Genomic DNA, 21,344 nt, shown 5'->3' with positions numbered 1-21,344 from the left:
ATTCCCTCCTAAACATTCTATCCTTAAATATATCTCCAAATATTTATTTTCATGCCCCGATAACCCCATAACACACCTAGTACCCAAATTACCCCTCGACTTGCCCCGAGTCCGAATCTCAACCCTGTTGTGACTTTCTGACTATCCGCTCCCCAAGACTGTCTCGGATCGTGCTGCTCAGACATATCACATATGTATCGCATTTATCACGTTTATGCCCCTAATATCCAGACGGGGCCCACATGCACATTTAACTCAACTAAACATGCATCATTATCATATATTCACACATTAACATATTTAAGCATTTATTGTCCTCTAGGCACACTAATCAAGGCCCTAAGCCCGATTAGAAAATTTGGGTCGTTACAACTATCCCCTCCTTTAAGAAATTTCATCCTCGAAATTACCTGAACAACTCGGGGTACTGCTCCTTCATCTTGACTCAAGTTCCCACGTCGCCTCCTCAACCTTGCTATTTCTCCACAACACTTTCACCAAGGCGATGGTCTTGCTCCGCAAGACTTTATCTTTTCGATCAAGAATCTGAACTGGCTTCTCCTCATAGGACAAATCCTGATCAAGCTCCAGATTCTCAAAACTTAGAACATGCGTTGAATCTGACATATGCTTCCGGAGCATGGATACATGGAAAACATCGTGAACCCCTGATAAAGCTGGAGGCATTGCTAATCTGTAAGCTACCTCTCCAACCCGTTCCAGAATCTCGAAGGGGCCAACAAACCTAGGGCTCAACTTGCCCCTAACACCAAACCGTTTCACACCCCTCATGGGTGAAACCCTAAGGAACACATGATCACCAACCTGAAATTCCACACTCCTACGCTTCAGGTCTGAATAACTTTTCTGTCGACTCTGGGAGACGAGCATACGCGCTCTAATCTTCTCAATCGCCTCATTGGTCCTCTGAACCATCTCTGGACCCAGATACCTCCTCTCACCTGTCTCATCCCAATGAATAGGCGATCGACACTTCCTCCCATAAAGCATCTCGTACGGAGCCACTCTGATTGTCGCCTGAAAACTGTTGTTGTACGAGAACTCGATCAAAGGGAGATACTTACTCCATGATCCCCCAAAATCAAGCACACAGGCTCGCAGCATATCCTCCAATATCTGAATCGTCCTCTCAGACTGCCCATCCGTCTGAGGATGGTAAGTGGTACTAAACCGTAACTGCGTGCCCATAGCCTTTTGCAGACTCTCCCAAAACTTGGAAGTGAAGGTGGGGTCTTTGTCGGATACTATCGACCTCGGAGTCCCATGAAGTCGAACAATCTCCTTCACATACAACTCAGCATTCTGTTCCACAGTATAAGTTGTCCTAACAGGCAAAAAGTGGGCGGACTTGGTATACCTATCCACAATCACCCACACCGAGTCATGTTGTCCTACAGTTCTCGGTAAACCAACCACAAAGTCCTTAGTAATATCTTCCCACTTCCATTCTGGAATCCCCAGAGGCTGCAACAACCCTGCTGGCCTCTGGTGCTTAGCCTTAACCTGCTAGCAAGTTAAGCACTTGGCTACATAATCCACCACATCCCTCTTCATGCCCGACCACCAATACAGAGCTCCCAAGTCCTGATACATCTTCGTCGTACCCGGGTGCAAAGAATAGGGGGTGGTATGCGATTCATCTAAGATCTCTCGCCGGATATCAGAATCCATCGGAACATAGATCCGACCCTTGTACTTCAGTAACCCCATCTCCGAAATAGAAAAGTCCCTTGTCGCTCCGACTAAGGCACTCTCTCTATGACCTCTCAACTGAGAATCTTTCCCTTGTGCTTCCTTGATCCTCTCAAGGAGTGTAGACTAAAGAGTGATGTTGGCCAACTGTCCAACCACCAACTCTATACCTGCTCTGGTCATCTCCTCAACTAACTTGTCAGATATCTGCCTCGAACTAAACAACTGTCCTGGGCCTTTCCGACTCAATGCATCAGCCACTACATTAGCCTTCCCAGGATGGTATAGGATATCACAATCATAATCCTTAACCAACTCCAACCACCACCTCAGGCGCATATTCAGGTCCTTCTGAGTAAAGAAATACTTTAGGCTCTTATGGTCGGTGTAAATCTCGCACCTCTCACCATAAAGATAATGCCTCCAAATCTTAAGTGCAAACACCACCGCTACCAACTCCAGGTCATGCGTAGGATATCTCTGCTCATATTCCTTTAACTATCTCGATACATAGGATATCACCTTACCAGCTTGCATCAACACGCACCCCAAACCCTGCCTAGATGCATCACAGTAGACCACAAACTTTTCATTCTCTATCGGCAAGCTTAACACTGGCGCAGTGATCAATCGCCGCTTCAACTCCTTAAAACTGTTCTCACATCTATCTGTCCAGACATACCTTGTCTTTTTCTTTGTCAGTTCTGTCAATGGCGTAGCTATCCTGGAGAACCCCTCTACAAACCGCCAGTAATACCTTGCCAAACCCAGAAAGCTTCTCACTTCAGGAACATTGCTCGGTCTAGGCCAATCTCTGACCGCCTCAATCTTACTTGGGTCAACCAGAATCCCCTCCTTATTGACAATATGGCCCAGAAATGTAACTTGTGGAAACTAGAACTCACACTTACTGAACTTAGCATATAACTTATTGTTGATGCTCAAAATCTCATCAAGGGAAAACACGCAGTTTACAAGGTGTGGATGCTAAGATGTCATGGCCTTGCACGGCCCCGCTCAGATGCTTAGGCGCGAGGCGACATGGCCTCGCTTGGCCTCGCGAGTTGCCTAGGCCAAGCCTCCCAAGTGGCCTCGCGAGAAGGTCTCGGCCACACCACCAAAGTGGCCTCGCGAGATGCCTAGGCCACGCCACCCAAAGGGCCTCGCGAGATGCCTAGGCCACACCTCCCAAGTGGCCTCGCGAGATGCGTCCATAGTTTCGCCCATGGCCTCGCCCATGGCCTCGCCCATGGCCTCGCCCATGGTCCTGTGCACATGGCCTTGGAGGCGAGAATACTCACAAGGGGCACGGTACATGCATGAGTATGTAATGTGCCTACAAACCTAAAGAAGTCAGAGTACGGATATAGTACCCCTACCAGACAAGTAGTGGGAACGCCAGGAGTGGGTATGCAAGGATAGGAGTTATGGTCCGTACGTGTACGGCCATAGGTCAGAGCCGACACCACTACCCCCTGCGCCACTACGCCTGCCACCACGCGTTAGACATGGGTACCGACAAGTAGTGGAGACATCTTCCTGACACCTGCTTCTGTACAGGATGTATGACCACAACCTCTGAAGCCACTCCTCTGACACAGTACGTATGTACCACTTGGTCCCCTGGACCACTATGTATCTAAGGCCATTAGAGCCTACTATAAAATGAACCCTAAGACCACCTGAAAGGGGGTTGGAAATTTTACTATAGCAGAACCTGAAGTGTGAATGAAAGATTGATTTCTCCATTATTGTGCCATCATTGTTCTCGAGTTTTTGTTCAAGTTTTTACTGTTTTCTAATCAGCAGTCTTGATTTGATAATTGTTTCCAACTTAACTTCGTTGACGAGTTCTCACCGTCAACAGTTTGGCGCCGTCTGTGGGAACGTAAGCACCAAGCTACTGTTCTGCCATTACTTCCGGCAAGGAGAAATGCCAAGACGTTCGAAGCGACTCAGGGAGCCTCAAGAAGTGGAGGTCCACCTTACCGGAGTCCAGCTGAAGGCCTCCATGAAGGATCCACCTCCACCCCGGGACGTAGATCCCCCAAGGGACCCTGAGGTTCATGAGAATGACAAGGAGGCCTCGTCACCGGCCATCCCACACGGTGAAAGTCCTCCAAGGACAACTACTGCACCACCCGGGAATGCCAATGAGTTCCCTCCTCCCAAACCACCACAAGTACCGAACTCCGGCCGGCAAGACCCGGGCCCCTCGACGCGTAGACACGATAAGCAACCCCGGGTCCATTCCGTGAGCTCGAGTTCCAAATCTCGTTTCTATGAAGAGGAGATTCGTGAACTGCACCGTAAAAACCAAAGACTAGAGACTACCCTAGAGAACATGCAGGAGGTGCTGAATGGCCTGTTGCAAGGTAAGTCGAACATGACCCTGCCCCAGAGGAAAGAGAAGGGTCGGGAAACCACTGTCCCAGTAGACGACGGGAGGACCAGACACTCCACCAGTAACACCCCCAGGGAGAAGCCGCAGGAGCGTCCCGGACCGTCGAGGCCACCCCAGGGGCCAAGGCAAGGGAACAATGGTGGCTCTCACAACGACATCGAGGTCACCTCAAGGAGGACGCCCGCAGATCTACGAGAGGAGCTCAACAAGAAGAGGGCGGATAAGAGGACTACCCCTCCTACTGTCCCTCGGGACGGCGATGGAAAGGAAGGTGTCGACCCGTCCATGTTGAGAGACTCCCTGAGGAAGAAGAGGCAAGACCTCGATATAGAGATGAAGAGCCTGCGGAGTAAGATTGTTACCGCGTCTGGAGGGCAAAGCCTTGAGGAGGAGTTCGACTATGAATCACCCTTCACCAAAGAGATCCAAGCCATCCGACTCCCAGCCAACTTCAAGGAGCCTCATATGACCCCGTATGAAGGAAGCACCGACCCCAAGTACCACCTAGACACATTCAATGACTTGATGAAATTAAGAGGGATAAGTAGCGGGGCTAGATGCCACTGTTTCGCAGTCACGCTGAAAGGACCCGCATACAAATGGTTTAAGAGACTTCGGCCGGGATCCGTCAGGTCTTGGCAACAGTTTTCAGATGAGTTTCTCCAACAACATCATGCCGTGCGTGATTATACTATGCCGGGCACCAGCCTCGCCAATGTAAAACCAGGCGAAAATGAGAGTCTAAAAAGCTACATTCACAGGTTCAACATGGAAGCAGCCAAAGTGGGGAGCTTGACCCGCAGAGAGTTAAAAATGGCCATTACCGCTGGAGTGCTCCCAGGAAGCAAGTTGTGGGACAACATGTTGAAGAGGGAAGTCGCCGACTTAGAAGACTTCTATGAGAGAGCGCAGAAGTACATCCGCGTGGAGGATGGCCATGCAAACCTGAAGGTGGGAAAGGAGGAGCCCCCCGCGAAGCCCCCAACTAATGACGGGTCGAATGTAGCAAAGAAGAAAAGGGCATACGATGGATCAAGAGATGACCACCAGAGGAAAACCCAACATGGGAATGATCGCAGGCAAGCGGCTTACACTTACTACACAGACCTCACAGACACCAGGGAGCACATTTACCTCACCAATGAAGATCGAGTTCCTTTCAAAAGACCCCCACCAATGAGAAAGGACCGGTCCAAGAGAGACCCTGGTAAATACTGTCAGTACCACAAGGATACCGGTCACCCCACGACAGAGTGTATCCATTTGAAGGAAGAAATTGAGGAATTCATTCGCAGGGGACATTTGGACAAGTATGTGCGCAAGGATAACCAGAGGCCGGAAGGAGGAGTGCCCACCTCACGGGCACGTGAGATGGCCCCGGAAGTGCAGGGGGAGGTTAGGACCATCTTTGGAGGACCAGGATTCGGAGGCGATTCTAGGAAAGGGCGAGACAGGTATGCCAGGGAGGCCCGGCAAAGTCCACCACATTGCGTTTTAAGTTTGGAGCAACGCCCCCCGAAGAGCTTCAAGGGCGAGAATCACTCAATAACTTTCACTGAAGAAGATGCGCAGGGGGTGCACTTTCCTCATAATGACCCCCTGGTGCTAACCGCCCAGCTAGCTAATATGAGGGTACATCGGGTCATGGTGGATAACGGGAGCTCTGTGGACATCTTGTATCGACAGGCGCTGGAAAGGATGGGGTTGAGCCTCCGTCACCTAAAGCCTTGCACCACGACTTTGTATGGGTTTACGGGAGATTCGATGCGACCCTTGGGGACGATCGAATTAACCCTCACCATGGGGGAGCAACCCAGGCAAGCCACCATAATGGCCAACTTCGTCGTGGTAGAATGCACCTCAGCCTTCAACGTGGTGTTAGGGAGACCCTCTCTGAGAGAATTGAAGGCAATAACTTCTGTATATCACCTGGCCATGAAATTCCCCACCCCTGGGGGAGTAGCATGTGTGAGAGGGGAGCAAAAGGAAGCGAGGGAATGCTATAACATGTCCCTCCGCGCAGCCACCAAACCGTCCGTGCTAATGGCGATGGCTGTGCATGAAGGAGCGACCTGCACAAGTTAGACCCGCACAAGATTGGACCCGCAGGTTACGGAGCCTCTCGAGAAGTGCAACCAGCAAGACTTCGGCTCTTAGTGCCAAAAGAACCTATGTTTAGCTTGTTCTTCGTTATGTTAGCTTAAGTAAGAATCAAAGAGACTACCCTAGGTAGCCTCCTAGTTATATGTAACCTTTTTCTTTTTTATTTACAAAGTTATATGTAAACCGCGTGCTATAAATGAAACCGTTTTCTACTTCCCGTGTTTACTTTCTTCGCTGCACAAGCATCAGCCAAAGTGCCTGCCGAAATAAATTTCACCAAGCGCTTGGGGGGCAGGATAGGAGGCAATAACATGCAGCTAGCAAGGGGAACCTAAAAAAGGCCCTCTAACGGAAGATCTTAGAAAGGACCCCTCGCCCTCCTAAAAAGGAGACTTCTAAAAAAGAGGCTCCTAAAAAAGACCCTTTAATAAGGGATCTTAAAAAGGGCCCTCAATTAGGAGTAACCTAAAAACGACCCCCTATCAGGAGGATCCTAAAAAGGGCCCTCCATCAAGAGGAAGTGGCCCGTGGAGACGAAGCAAGCAACAAGCAGGAGAATCCAAAGAAGGACCCCTTGCACCAGGATCCTAAAAAGGATCCTATGCACCAGGAGGATCCTAAAAAGGGCCCTCCATCAGGAGGACCCAAGAGGGACCATGGCCATAAAAAGGACCGTTTAATGGGAGGTCCTAGAAGGACCCCTTATATCGAGGCCCTAGGCGAAGTCCCTAAACACAGGAAACAGTAAAAAGACCTTGCAAGGCGTCCCCTGGGTTTACAAGGATTAACTACCCTTGTGAACATCAAGGAGGCCAAAAGGCCTTACAAAAAAAAAAATTTATATATATAGTGACAACACTAATAAGTCTAGAGCGGCCACCAAGCCGTCTAGCCAAAAAGGGTCCTAAAAGAGACCCTTGCAGAAATAGTACTATGCATAATGACGAGAGGGACGCTTCTCGCAAAGAAATAATAAGCGCGCGCAAGAAAAACATAAAAGGATAACTAAGACCCAAGGGGTCAAAATATCCTTATGAAAGCAACCAAGAGGCACCAAAAGAGGTCCCAGTGAACCCTTTCACATGGGCTCCAAAGGACCTCTAGCCTGATCGATAAAAGAGGGGAACCAACTAAACCCCTTCACACAGGCTTAAAAGGGCCTCAAATGCAATAGAACAAGAAATAAACAAGCAACATATGTATTTATACATTAAAAGAAAAAGGGAGTTCTTGAGACAATACAAGAGTTACCAAAAGAGAAGTAATACTAATAATGAAGTAAGGTGCAAATATTAAGCCATGCATGAAGGCCTATGTATAAGAACCAAGATGAATAGTCTACAAGAGCACCTAAAGGTCCTCTCCTAGACTAGGGGGGTAAGTGTTGATGCTCAAAATCTCATCAAGGGAAAACACGCAGTTTACAAGGTGTGGATGCTAAGATGTCATGGCCTTGCACGGCCCCGCTCAGATGCTTAGGCGCGAGGCGACATGGCTTCGCTTGGCCTCGCGAGTTGCCTAGGCCAAGCCTCCCAAGTGGCCTCGCGAGAAGGTCTCGGCCACACCACCAAAGTGGCCTCGCGAGATGCCTAGGCCACGCCACCCAAAGGGCCTCGCGAGATGCCTAGGCCACACCTCCCAAGTGGCCTCGCGAGATGCGTCCATAGTTTCGCCCATGGCCTCGCCCATGGTCCCGTGCACATGGCCTTGGAGGCGAGAATACTCACAAGGGGCACGGTACATGCATGAGTATGGAATGTGCCTACAAACCTAAAGAAGTCAGAGTACGGATATAGTACACCTACCAGACAAGTAGTGGGAACGCCAGGAGTGGGTATGCAAGGATAGGAGTTATGGTCCGTACGTGTACGGCCATAGGTCAGAGCCGACACCACTACCCCCTGCGCCACTACGCCTGCCACCACGCGTTAGACATGGGTATCGACAAGTAGTGGAGACATCCTCCTGACACCTGCTTCTGTACGGGATGTACGACCACAACCTCTGAAGCCACTCCTCTGACACAGTACGTATGTACCACTTGGTCCCCTGGACCACTATGTATCTAAGGCCATTAGAGCCTACTATAAAATGAACCCTAAGACCACCTGAAAGGGGGTTGGAAATTTTACTGTAGCAGAACCTGAAGTGTGAATGAAAGATTGATTTCTCCATTATTGTGCCATCATTGTTCTCGAGTTTTTGTTCAAGTTTTTACTGTTTTCTAATCAGCAGTCTTGATTTGATAATTGTTTCCAACTTAACTTCGTTGACGAGTTCTCACCGTCAACACTTATGCTCGCTCAACTGCTGTAAAACCAACCGCAGATGCTGCTCATGCTCTGCCTTTGACTGGGAGTACACTAGGATGTCGTCGATGAATACGATCACAAACTTGTCCAGATAATCCTTGAAAACCCTATTCATCATGTCCATGAAAGCTGCTGGGGCATTGGTTAATCCAAAGGACATAACCAGGAATTCATAATGTCCATACCTCGTTCGGAAAGCGGTCTTTGGTATGTCCTCCTCTTTAATCCTTAATTGATTGTAACTTGATCGGAGATCTATCTTGGAAAACACTGTTCTTCCTTGTAGCTGATCGAATAAATCGTCGATCCTAGGCAGTGGATACTTGTTCTTAATGGTTAACTTGTTCAGCTCCCTATAATCAATACACATCCTAAGGGACCCATCCTTCTTCTTAAAGAACAATACTGGAGCACCCCATGGCGAGAAACTCGGTCTGATGAACCCCAAATCAAGTAGCTCCTACAACTGAATCTTTAACTCCTTTAACTCTGCCGGAGCCATTCTATAAGGTGTCCTAGATACTGGCTCCGCTCCTGGTACCAATTCTATAACAAAATTGATCTCCCGCTGCGGCAACAACCCTGGCAGATCCGCTGGAAACAATTCTGGAAACTCACACACCAATCTAGTCTCACCCGGTCCAACTGACACCACTCTAGAGGTATCCACAACGCTCGCTAGGAATCCTATGCAACCTTCCTGCATCAGGTCCCTACCCTTAAGGCTGAAATCATTGGTACACGCGGTCCACCAGCTGACCCCACAAACACAAAGGGTACCTCCCCTTCTGGTTCAAAAGTCACCATTCTGCGCTTGCAGTCAATCGTTGCCCCATACTTGGATAGCCAATCCATTCCCAAAATCATGTCAAAATCATCCATCTCTAACTCAATCAGATCAACAAATAGTTCCCTACCATCTACCCCTACAGGCAATGCTCTAATCCACTTCCTAGAGACTACCAATTCTTTTGTTGGCAACAAAGTTCGAAATCCCCTAGCATACACACCACTAGGTCTACAAAGCTGATCTATCACTCTAGCAGATAAAAATGAATGGGTAGCCCCTGAATCAAACAATGCAGTATACAAAGAACCAGCACTAGAGATCTGACCTGTCACAACTGAGGGGCTGGCCTCCGCCCCAGTCTGTGTCAAAGTGAATACCCTGGTAGGAGCAAGACTGTCACTCTACTTCTGCTCCTCCTTCTTAACTTGAGGGAAATCCCTCTTCAGATGACTAGCACTCCCACAAACAAAGTAGGCCCTGATCCTGCACTCACCCTGGTGTCGACGCCTGCACCGTGGACACATTAGAAAACTCCTCCAGTTATCACTGCCACCCTGGCGGCCAGTGGAAGCACCCCGCGCCCTCCTGTCTGAACTGGGAGGAACAAAGGAATCTGGGGCCTTCCTCTTCTGCTCACTAGAAGCCCCACCACGACTGAACCCAACAAAAGGAGGCACTGTCCTCCTGGCATTGCGCCTAACAGCACTATCCTTCCAAATCTGATCTTCGGCCCTCTCAGCAGTAAGGGCCTTATCCACAACTTGGCCATAAGTAGTAGTCTCCGGATCCAAGGTAATATTCACATCGCGGGCGATCATAACATTCAATCCCCGCACGAACCTATCCCTTCTTGCCGCATCAGTTGGCACTAGATCTGGCGCAAACTTCGCCAATCTATCAAACTTTATAGCATACTCTGTCACTGTCGATCGATTCTGGGTTAGGTTGATAAACTCATCAACCTTCGCAGCTCGCACTGCCACTGTAATACTTTTTGTTAAACAAGTTTCTAAACTCTTCCCAGGTCATAACTGATACATCCCTTCTCTGAACCACCACATCCCACCAAATGCGGGTATCCTCTCTGAACATGTAGCTAGCACAGGCTACCCTCTCATTCCCTTGAACTTTCATAAAATCCAAAATTGAGGCAATCATATTCATCCACTGCTTTGCCTGTAGTGGGTCTGATCCACCCTCGAAGGTGGGAGGATGCTGCTTCCTGAACCTCTCATACAAAGGTTCCCACTTATTCTCCATAGCAGACTGCACTGGCACTGGCACTGCAACCTGCTGCACTGGCAGCCTAGTAACCTGAGGCGGGGCCTGCTGCCTTAACTGCCGCAACTCTTCCTCTGTTCGTTGTAGTCTTGCTTCCATCTCAGCAAACATTTATTGCCAATTCTGTGGGGCAGGTGGAGGGTCCTGACCCTGGTTGTCATCCTCGCCCCTACTGCCGCGGAGTCTAGCTGATTGTCAAGGCATCTCAACCAATATGCCTGCAACCAACGACACCGCTCATCAGGCATGATAACAACATCCAAAACCACCTCTCAAGCACATCAGTCATCCACAAATAATAACTCATATAACATATAACACACAACGGGCCATGCCCTAGCATCATGCATATGCTAACTCATTCATCATGCTCTATATAAAATAAGCAGGCAAATAGGGCATTCATACACTTATTCAAACATATTAGCCAATCTTACCAACCAACCTTGAGTTGAGCCTGTCACTGACAGCGTGTGTACATGTTCAGTCAATCTCCAGAACCAATAACCTTGGCTCGCTCTGATACCAAGTTGTAACGCCCTACTTCCTTAGAGCCATTACTAAGTGAGTTTAAAAACGTGCTTTTAACTCGCTAATCGAGGTTTTTGGTCAAATAGTGTAATTAAGCCATAAACAGAGGAAAAACTTTAGAAATAATAATTTCCATAGAAAATTGTAAAAAGTTTGACACCTGGGATCCCAAAATACAATTTAGAAATATTTACAACATATAAATTGAACCAAGTCGACTAAACGACAAAATCTAAGTTTATTTACAACCATCTCCCAAAAATCCTCTGGCTGTGGCAGCCAGGCTGGCCTAACATGTACACGCCGCCTCACGCCTGCTACACTCATGGATGGCTGGCCTTCTCTTTACCCTTACCTGCACCATAGAGCATCTGTGAGCCAAAGCCCAGCAAGAAAACCCACAAACAGATAACATATGCTACACATATATCAAACATATAAACAGGCCACCAATGGGCTAAATACATACGGCCTAGCCGTCCCAGGCGTTTACCAAGCCCTGGGTTTGTGGACCACGCCGTGAGGATATCCCAGGTATCCTTTTAGGGCCTCGCCCTAGTAACTCGCACTCCACGTGCTCAACGCTGCTCCTGGCCCCTTGCCATACTTGGCCTTGCACTCTACGCGCCTAATGCCGTTCCTGGCCCTTTGCCATTTCTGGCCTACACCGTTCCCGGCTCTTGCCAAGCATTCACATAATAACATTCATAGCATAGCAAGAAAATTCAGTTAAAGGGCTACGCCCCGCAGTTCAAACACAATGGGCTCCGCCCTGCATACCAGCTCTATTCAAACACACTGGACTCTACCCTGCATACAAGCTCTATGGGAACAAGGGTTTTCTTACCTGAGTCCCGAGCTCTCCGAGCACCGATGTCCCGAGCACAGTCCTCTAACTTGAGCCTCTCCGAAACCCTAGTCACAACACGTTAATAATATCCATCCATCAAGTTCGAATCCAATAAATAACTTTGAGCCATAACCCTAACCTCCGGGACCTTGAATTCTATCAATCCGGGTGATAAAATCCATCCCGAGCCTTAACCCTTGAGTTCCCAAGCCTAAACTCCCTTAAAAACAAAAACTGGCACTAAGAGCCGCGGCCCCATCCACAAGCATCGCGGCTAGCCTCAAAACAGAGGCTAGCTTCCCACTGTCACCCACACGGGCCGAGGCGCACGCACCAAGCACCGCGGCGCGCATGAACTCCTCGGCCTCCCTTGGCCGCGCGCGCACACGGGCCGCGGCGCGCCCCTCCTAGGGCCGTGGCCCTTACCTCCGAACCCAGAATTTTCCATCACCTTCCCTGCAATTTCCTCAAGCTAGCTCACTCAAAGCTTATCTAACAAACCCAGATTATTAGCACATACTTTACAGCTCAATATCAACATCAAAACCCAACAGAATCTGCTCCAAAACTCAGCTAGAATTCCCAAAATCAGATCAAGTTCTACACACATGCATAACCCAAAAACACAACTGAAATCCCAACAAAATCTCCATAATTAGAGCTTACCTTTATTGAATTCAATCTCTGAAGTTGATCCTCAATCCTCAAGCTTCAAGCTACTAAGTTTTCTCAGCCAAATTCCTTGCTTAAGTTAGCTTACACCAGAATTTCCCTTTGATAAGCCTTAGAGAAAGAGTAGAGAAGAAAAGAGTGGTGAGAAGCTATCGTTAGTTGAATAGAGGAGTATAGGTCGGTTTCCCAAAGTTTTTAAGTAATTCCTTCCCTTTTGTTTTACTTAACTTAAGTCTAAAGGGTTACCTCAAGGCTCGGGGTACGAAAACGTCCCTGAGGGCAAAATGGTAAATTTCCCCAATATTCCCTCCTAAACATTCTATCCTTAAATATATCTCCAAATATTTATTTTCATGCCCCAATAACCCCATAACACACCTAGTACCCAAATTACCCCTCGACTCGTCCCGAGTCCGAATCTCAACCCTGTTGTGACTTTCTGACTATTTGCTCCCCAGGACTGTCTCGGATCGTGCTGCTTAAACATATCACATATATATCGCATTTATCACGTTTATGCCTCTAATATCTAGACGGGGCCAACATGCACATTTAACTCAACTAAACATGCATCATTATCATATATTCACACATTAACATATTTAAGCATTTATTGCCCTCCAGGCACACTAATCAAGGCCCTAAGCCCGATTAGCAAATTCGGGTCGTTACACTTGCTCATCAGTCACTTATCCTGTTTAAGCTAGTGACTCGATCACTTATTTGTAATGGGTACGGAACCCAGATTAGTGACTTGTACAACTGTCACTCCCCTATTTAGGGCTATAAGTCCTAGATGATTATTATGATCATCATTTGATATTATATACATGCAATATTGAGTTTTCTTGCTGGGCTTTGGCTCATGGGTGCTATGTGGTGCAGGTAAAGGGAAAGAGAAGCTCACCCAGCCTTGAGTGGAGAGCTTAGGTGGCGATGTGTACATATGCGGCCGCTTGACCACCACGGCCAAGGAGTTTCTCAGAGTAACTAGAGGTGAACCCTATTTTTGCCGCTTAGGTCGGCGGGTTGTAAATTTTACACTGTAATGACCGTTTTGAATTGTAAATAACTTGTAAACACTTTTATGGGCCCATGACCAGTTTTATGTTTTAAATAAAATATATCATTTCCTTTTGATTGGTTTTACACCTTAACCTATTAATAACACCTAGATGCACGTTTATAACCAAAGAACTCAATTAAGAGTTAAGCACGGTTCAAAGTTCACAGTAAGTGTCTTGGAGTAACCAGGGCGTTACAGTCGCCGCATGTGTAAGGAACCTCCAATTTCAACCTATACACGTGTTTATCAACTTTAAGTTCCTTTTGCAATATGTCAAGAAGTTGCAAGTACGTTACAGTATCCTACATCGGTATCACCATGCATTGAGGGTCCTTGAAAATCCACTTATTCCCTTGTAATTCCCAAACACCATTGTAGGATACAAAAACATAGACAACGGAAAAAAAAACATTGAAATTGTTCAAAAAAACTCAATTTTTCACAAAGTCTTGAAAAAAGAATATTATCAAGCTTTATCGAGCTTTAATCAAACTCTATTGCATTACCATCGAGCCCTCACCTTTTTCTTATCGAGATTGTATCGAGTTAAAAGTTCTTAAACCGAACATAAAACCTAACCAAAACCTTCATCGAACCCCTATCGAGCACATATCGAGAAAACAACTAGACCAAATATTCTATGGTCAAATCGAACCCTTATCGAGTTTCCATCGAGCACAATTGAGAAACAAAGCCTAAAACTATCAAGCTATAATCGAACTATATCGAGCAGCATCGAGCCCATAAAAGAACCTTCTCTTACATACTATCGAGTCCCTATCAAACCGTTATCAAGCTCCTATTGAGCAAAAAAGTTGTAGAAAACCCAAAAAAATCCAAATCACGTATTCTCTCTAAAAAATCCAAAAAACACACCAATATAGGCTCAAATCTGTTCGAAATAGCAAAAAATATAAATAAAAAATACCCAACACATAAAATGAACAATCTTCTTACCCATGGTTTTTCTCCTCCAAAAACCTCAAAATGGATGTTGCCTTTTATATTGGCGACTTCACATATACAATGGAGATGGCTAACAACGATTTCGACAAGAAAATCATACAAATTTGTGGGTTTTAGGGAGGATTTCGTGATAATGAAAGGGAGAGAGGGAGAGAGAGAAGAGAGATGAGAGAAGGTTTTTGGATTCTTGATATAATAGGAGGGGTATTTTGGGTATGAGAGTAATGTTTAGCATCAAATTGAAAAGATTAATAGTGCTAGGATTTTTTGGTAATATTAGGCACTATTAAGTATGAATAGTGAAATTTCCCTTTAAAAACTATTAGTTTAGTGGGAAATTACCAAAAATACTTGATCCTAATAATGAGAGAGCTAAGGTTGAGGGCAAATTAGTCTTTTGATTTTAAAGGACTAGTATAAATAGATTGAGATGAGATTAGGGTTAATTAAATCTCATTATTATTATTTTTTGCCTCACTCTCATGCAATACAATCAGATCTCTCTTTTATTCAGATATAGAAAAGCTTGGAGGAATAGAGAACGATTTTGGGTAAGATCTAATTACCCTTTAGAATCTAGGTCATGCTTATGATTGGTCTTGGGTTTTTAGGGTAGATGTTATGAGTTAATTGTTATAATTGCATGTTAGGATGTTCATGAATATGTTTTAATGATATAAAGATTCTAGGGTTTGATTTGTGGTAATTGATTAAGGTTTGGCTATATTTTAAGGTGTTGTCTAGAGGCTAAAGATGAAGTTAGGGTTCTTGAACCCTAACCATGTATTTATGGGTATTTTGAATGAATGCATTAATTAATGATGAATTATGGATATATTGATGATTAATTATGTTTATGGGTGTTATGTATTGAATTTGGGATTAATTATATGTTGAAATCTCGGTTAAGGTTGTTCGAGTTTGTGTTCATGGAGAAAACTTGATGTGAGATCGCAATTGGTGATTGCTGGGAATCGCGGTGGCGCCAGCCCTAGCACGACCATGCTACTCACCTAGAAACAAGATGTTGTCTCGTTTTGCCTTTTTGTTTGTGGTTTTGATATTTCAAGTTAGGGGTTTTGTGTATAATAGTTTTAGGGCTTTCTTATGAGTATTTTGAGTATGAATCATTCTTAGGAAGGGCACGAGTGAATTCATAACATGTTATTAGGTTGACATGAGATTAAGATTGTGATACTGTATGTTGTGACTTAGGGCTCGGTAAGGAAACTTGAAGGGAACGAGAATTGTTGCTATTACTTGAATCTGAGGTAAGAAGAATGGACACCTGCACACAGGGTGTATGCTTGACATACTTAAAAATGGTGTTTTTGGGTCTAAAGTGATACATGGAGGCATCTAAGTATCCCTAAAAAGTTTGGTAGCATTTGGAGCAATTTTAGGCCCGTTGGAGGGGTCACAAGTCAAAGGAGGTGGTGATGCATTGCCTCTTTGGAGGCGTTGCATCGCCTAGATGCAAAGGGACATAAAAGTCCCAATAGGCGATACATCACCTACAGGCAAGCGATGCATCGCCTAACATGTCCATACAGACATGTGTTTTAAGATCCAAATGACGAGATGTTTAGCTCTAATCCTATTAGTTAGACCTAATGACAGTGCCTACACTATAAAAGGGTCCTCATATAGTTTTGGAAGACTTAATCTGTTCGGGTTTGTGCCCTAAAAGCATGTGAAAAGATATTTTTGATTTAAATAAGAGTATATTTTATTATATTTGAATATTATAATAATTGTTTGAATAATTTCTAAAATTTTCATAAAATTCCATATTCATTTATGAGAATATGATCTTGTATGCATACGAGAGAATTAAGATCATATATAATGAATAAAATAGTCAGCAACATATTGAAGTATGAAATCTTTAATGAGTGGTTGCTAGTACGGTTTACTAAGCATATGGGATGCAAGTAATCTAGATTCAGATTGTTGATGTGGATAGACATCTTGGTAAATGTACTTTATATAATATTTATATATAACAGAATCGCTGTGAATTAATCATCTTTATAAACTTATTGTTTGCCATAAAGATTTAATTCATATCTTAATAGATGATCATTTGTAGATCAGTCTAAATCCTGAGTAATCATTGTTGACGGTGAGAACTCGTCAACTAAGTTGAGTTGGAAGAAATTATCAAGTTAGGATCGTCAATAAAAAAGCTATAGAAATCAAAGCAATAACTCAAGAATTATGATAGAATAACAATGGAGAAATCAATCAATCTTTCATTAACTCTCAAGCATTTGCTACAGTAGAACTCCCAACCCCCTTTCAGGTGGTGTTAGAATTCCTTTTATAGTAGGCTCTAATGGCCCTTGGTACATGGTGGTCCAGGAGACCAAGGGGTACATAAGTACTATGTCAGGGGAGTGGCTTTAGAGGTTGTGGTCGTACATCTAGTACAGGAGCAGGTGTCAGGAGGATGTCTCCACTACTTGTCCGTACTCATGCCAGAGGAGTGGTGGTAGACGTAGTGGTGCAGGTGGTAGTGGTGTCGGCTCTGACTCCTGGCCATAGACGTACGGGCCATAACTCTTATCCTTGCATACCCACTCCTGGCGTTCCCATTACTTGTCTGGTAGGGGTACCATATCCGTACTCTGACTTCTTTAGGTTTGTAGGTACATTCCATATTCATGCGTGTACCTTGCCATTTGTGAGTATTCTCACCTTCGAGGCCATGGGCACGGGACCATGGGGCCGAGACCATGGGCGCGATGCCATGGAGCGTGAGGTCATGGGCGCAAGGCCATGGGGTCGAGGCCATGGGTGCAAGGCCATGGGCACGAGGCCATGGGGCCGAGACCACGGGGGTGAGGCCATGGGGTCGAGGGCATGGGCGCAAGGCCATGGGGCCGAGACCATGGGGGCGAGGCCATGGGGTGCGAGGCCATGAGGCCGAGACCATGGGGCCGAGACCATGGGGGCGAGGCCATGGGGCGCGAGGCCATGGGGCCGAGGCCATGGGCGCAAGGCCATGGGGCCGATGCCATGGAGCCGAGACCATGGGGCGAGGCCATGGGGCGCGAGGCCATGGGGCCGAGGCCGTGAGGCCGGGACCATGGGCGTAAGGCCATGGGGCGCGAGGCCATGGGGCCGAGACCATGGGGGCAAGGCTATGGGGCCGAGGGCATGGGCGCAAGGCCATGGGGCCGATGCCATGGAGCCGAGACCATGGGGCGAGGCCATGGGGCGCGAGGCCATGGGCACGAGGCCGTGGGGCCGAGGCCGTGGGGGAAGGGCAGCCTCGCATAGCGAGGCCCCTTAGGTCCTTCCGGGAACTTTCGCTAAGGGCTCCTGTGAGACATGGGTCTCGCGTCGGACAAGATATTAGGCTGCTTTGCTTGCTCGAGGCTAATTGAGGGAAGCTGTTGACTATGGCTCTGGTCAATTTTTGGCATTCAAAATCATGAATTCATGTTTATTTTTATTGAATCTTTTGATTCATTCATTAAGGTTTCTTAATATAATGAGGCTAGTGACTTTTGTTTTGGAGATTCAATATCATGAATGGCTGGGCACATGATTTTACAATAATGGATTCCATGTTTTCCTAACGGATCGAATATTGGTTCCCTTAAGGGTTAATTCTGAGACTGAATAGTTATTGAGATCAAATCTATAATATGTTTATAGATTAATTGTTCACTGGTGAATTAATGGTACTTAAGGAACAAGAGGTAATTAGAAGGGTAAAACGGTAATTCTTGACCAGCTCTAATTAGCGAATTAATTAATGGAGGGCATAACTACATTTATTGATTACATCAGTGGACTACAAGAGAAAACTCTATAAATATAATTCTATAATTACTTAGAGTGCAATTCCATATTTATAGTGGAGTAATAATGGAATTAATAAATAAGATTATTGAATTAAAGAGTTTAGTTAATAATCTGGTTTATTAGAGCTTCGTATTATAGGTTTATGGTCTCCGGGTCGCCTCTGTCCTACACTATCAATGGTAAGGATGTTAGATGCAAGATTAATGGAGAAAATGATTAAAGATAATTATGTGATAATTATGTGCAACTAATTAATTGATATTTATTTTGGAAATAAATATATTGTCTTAAAATTAATTAAACAAATAAATGAGAAAAATTAGGGAAACAATAACAGTGCCGCCACTTTTGGTGCCGAACTATCCCTAGGATTTGAATTTTGAATTTCAAATTTATTTGTTTATTTAATTATTAATTTTAAATTTGATTTAAATAAATAATTAAATTAAGTTATAACTGATCAATTTGAGTTAATAAATTTAAATAAAAATAAAATTGTTTTATTTTATCTTTAAAAACTTAAAAGAAGCGATTCTTTTTCATCAACTGTAATGCCCTAAAATCCCTAATGAGGTTTAAAGGTCAGATTAGTAGGCTGGGAGGGCCATAATTAATTCATTATGCCATTAAATGATTATGTGCACGTTTATGTGAATTATATTATTATATGATGATAAATGCATGCATGTGGGCCCACATTTCGTTATAAGGGCATTTTGGTAATTTGGCCCGTTGATGGCATAATTGTATATTTTCACGGATGTTAGTGATTATTGATGAGGCCACATTATTATGTGGATTTGTTCGAGCTATTCGACATGAGACGATCTTTGAATACTAGTTAGCGGTTTGGTCATAACGGGGTTACTTTTGGGGCTCGGGGTGAGTCTCGGGGTAATTTGATGATTAGTACATTACCGAGAATTAAAGGGTAATGGGATTTGATTTATTAGCATTTGAGAATATTGGGAATTGGAGGACGTTAATTATAATTAACGAGATAGACAGGAAATGACGACTTTGCCCTTGGGGCTGTTAAGGAAATAAATATGACCTAGGGGAATTTTGGTCTTTTGACCTTAAGGATATATGTCAACTTGAGAAATTTGTAGAAAGCTTAAGAAAGCAGAGTTCTTCTTCTTCTTCTTCTCCCGTTCTTCTTCTCCTTCTCTTTCCCTTTGAATTTTTGAAGCTCCAGTTGAGAATTCAAGCTAGGGAATCAAGCCTTGAGGGTTTAGGATTGTGTTTAGCCATTGAAGAGGGTTTAATTTTGAGCTTGAGGTAAGATTCAGCCATGAAATTTCTGGTTTTTACTCTGTTTTGAAGTTAGTTTTGAGCTAGAACTTTTGATTATAGAATTGAGTAATTGGTGTGGTTTTTGGTGGTTCAAAGCTTGGGTTTTGTTGTTGGAATGTTCATTTTGTTGGGGTAATGCTTGGTTTGGATTTGGAGATGTTTGAGTAAGTTTTTGGAAGGATTAAAATAGGGAAAAAACGAGGTTTTGATGGGAGAAAACAGGGGTTTTTGGCTGATGGGCAGGTAGGGCCGCGACGCTTAGGAGGCATGCCGCAGCATAGGGTGCAGGAGTTTGAGGCTGACGCCTCTGTTTGGGAGGTGGGTCGCGGCATGGTGGAGTAGGGTCGCAGCTCTTAAGAGAATTTTTGGCCAGAAATGTGTTTTTGTCATGGGAACTCAAACCTTAGGCCTCGGGATTGTTCCTACTACCCGATTTAGTAAGATTCGACGTCGCGGAAGCTAGGTCTTGGTCTGGGAACCTTTTATTATACATTTTATTGATGGAATCCCATATTTGGTTATAACTAGGTGACCGCTAAGGGACTTAAAGACTGATCATTGTCAAAGTTCGTTCTTTTATTATTCCACGCTCGAACTAGAGGTAAGAAAACCGCACCCAGTATGTGACATGCATGGTTATTGATGTAACATGTTGAGAGCTCTATTTGTATATCTGGAATGCATATCAAATGCTTAGCAATTTTCTTATCTGTGTATGGCACTGACCTATGAGTCAGGAATCAGCAAAGGTGTCAGTATTGTCTGTGAAGCTGTGACTCATTAGTCAAGTTTGGCAGTAGTACTGAGCACTGGTCGTATGGTATTGACTTATGAGTCAAGAACGGTATTAGCGTGTGTAACGCAAGCTGAAAAGATTAGATCTAATCGACATAAGCATTATCGTCATGAGCATGAGATGCTTGATCAACCTTAAGTTTGATGAAAATAAAAGCGCTTGTCTAGTCTAATGGCTAGTTACTTAGAGCCAGGGCCAGAAGGCCCAAGTGACTGCATCGTCACATGGCTAAGGGTGCAGAGCTCAAGTTAGTGACTCACTCATTATTCACTCATCTGATTCAAGTTTGTGACTCCATAGTCACTCATCTGGTTTAAGTTCGTGACTTACTCATCAGTCACCATCTGATTATGGCTACAAGCCCCAGCATGATTACTAGAATCTTGAAGTGATATTCACTCATTATCATAATCATCATCTGATATTGTATACATGTAGTAATGAGTTTTCTTGTTGAGCCTTGGCTCACGGGTGCTATGTGGTGCAGGTAAAGGGAAAGAAAAGCTCACCCAACCCTGAGTGGAGAGCTTAGGTGGCGATGTGTACATATGCGGCCGCTTGACCACCATGGCCAAGGTGTTTCTCAGGGGAACTAGGGGTTAACCCTATATTTTGCTGCTTAGGTCGGTGGGTTGTAATTCTTACACTGTAATGACCATTTTGGATTGTAAATAACTTGTAAACATTTTTATGGGCCCATGTACAGTTTTATGTTTTAAATAAAATATATCCTTTCCTTTTGATCAAG

This window comes from Humulus lupulus, chromosome 6 (genome assembly GCF_963169125.1).
Source record: "Humulus lupulus chromosome 6, drHumLupu1.1, whole genome shotgun sequence".
Taxonomy (NCBI): Eukaryota; Viridiplantae; Streptophyta; class Magnoliopsida; order Rosales; family Cannabaceae; genus Humulus; species Humulus lupulus.
This window is presented reverse-complemented; position numbering follows the sequence as displayed.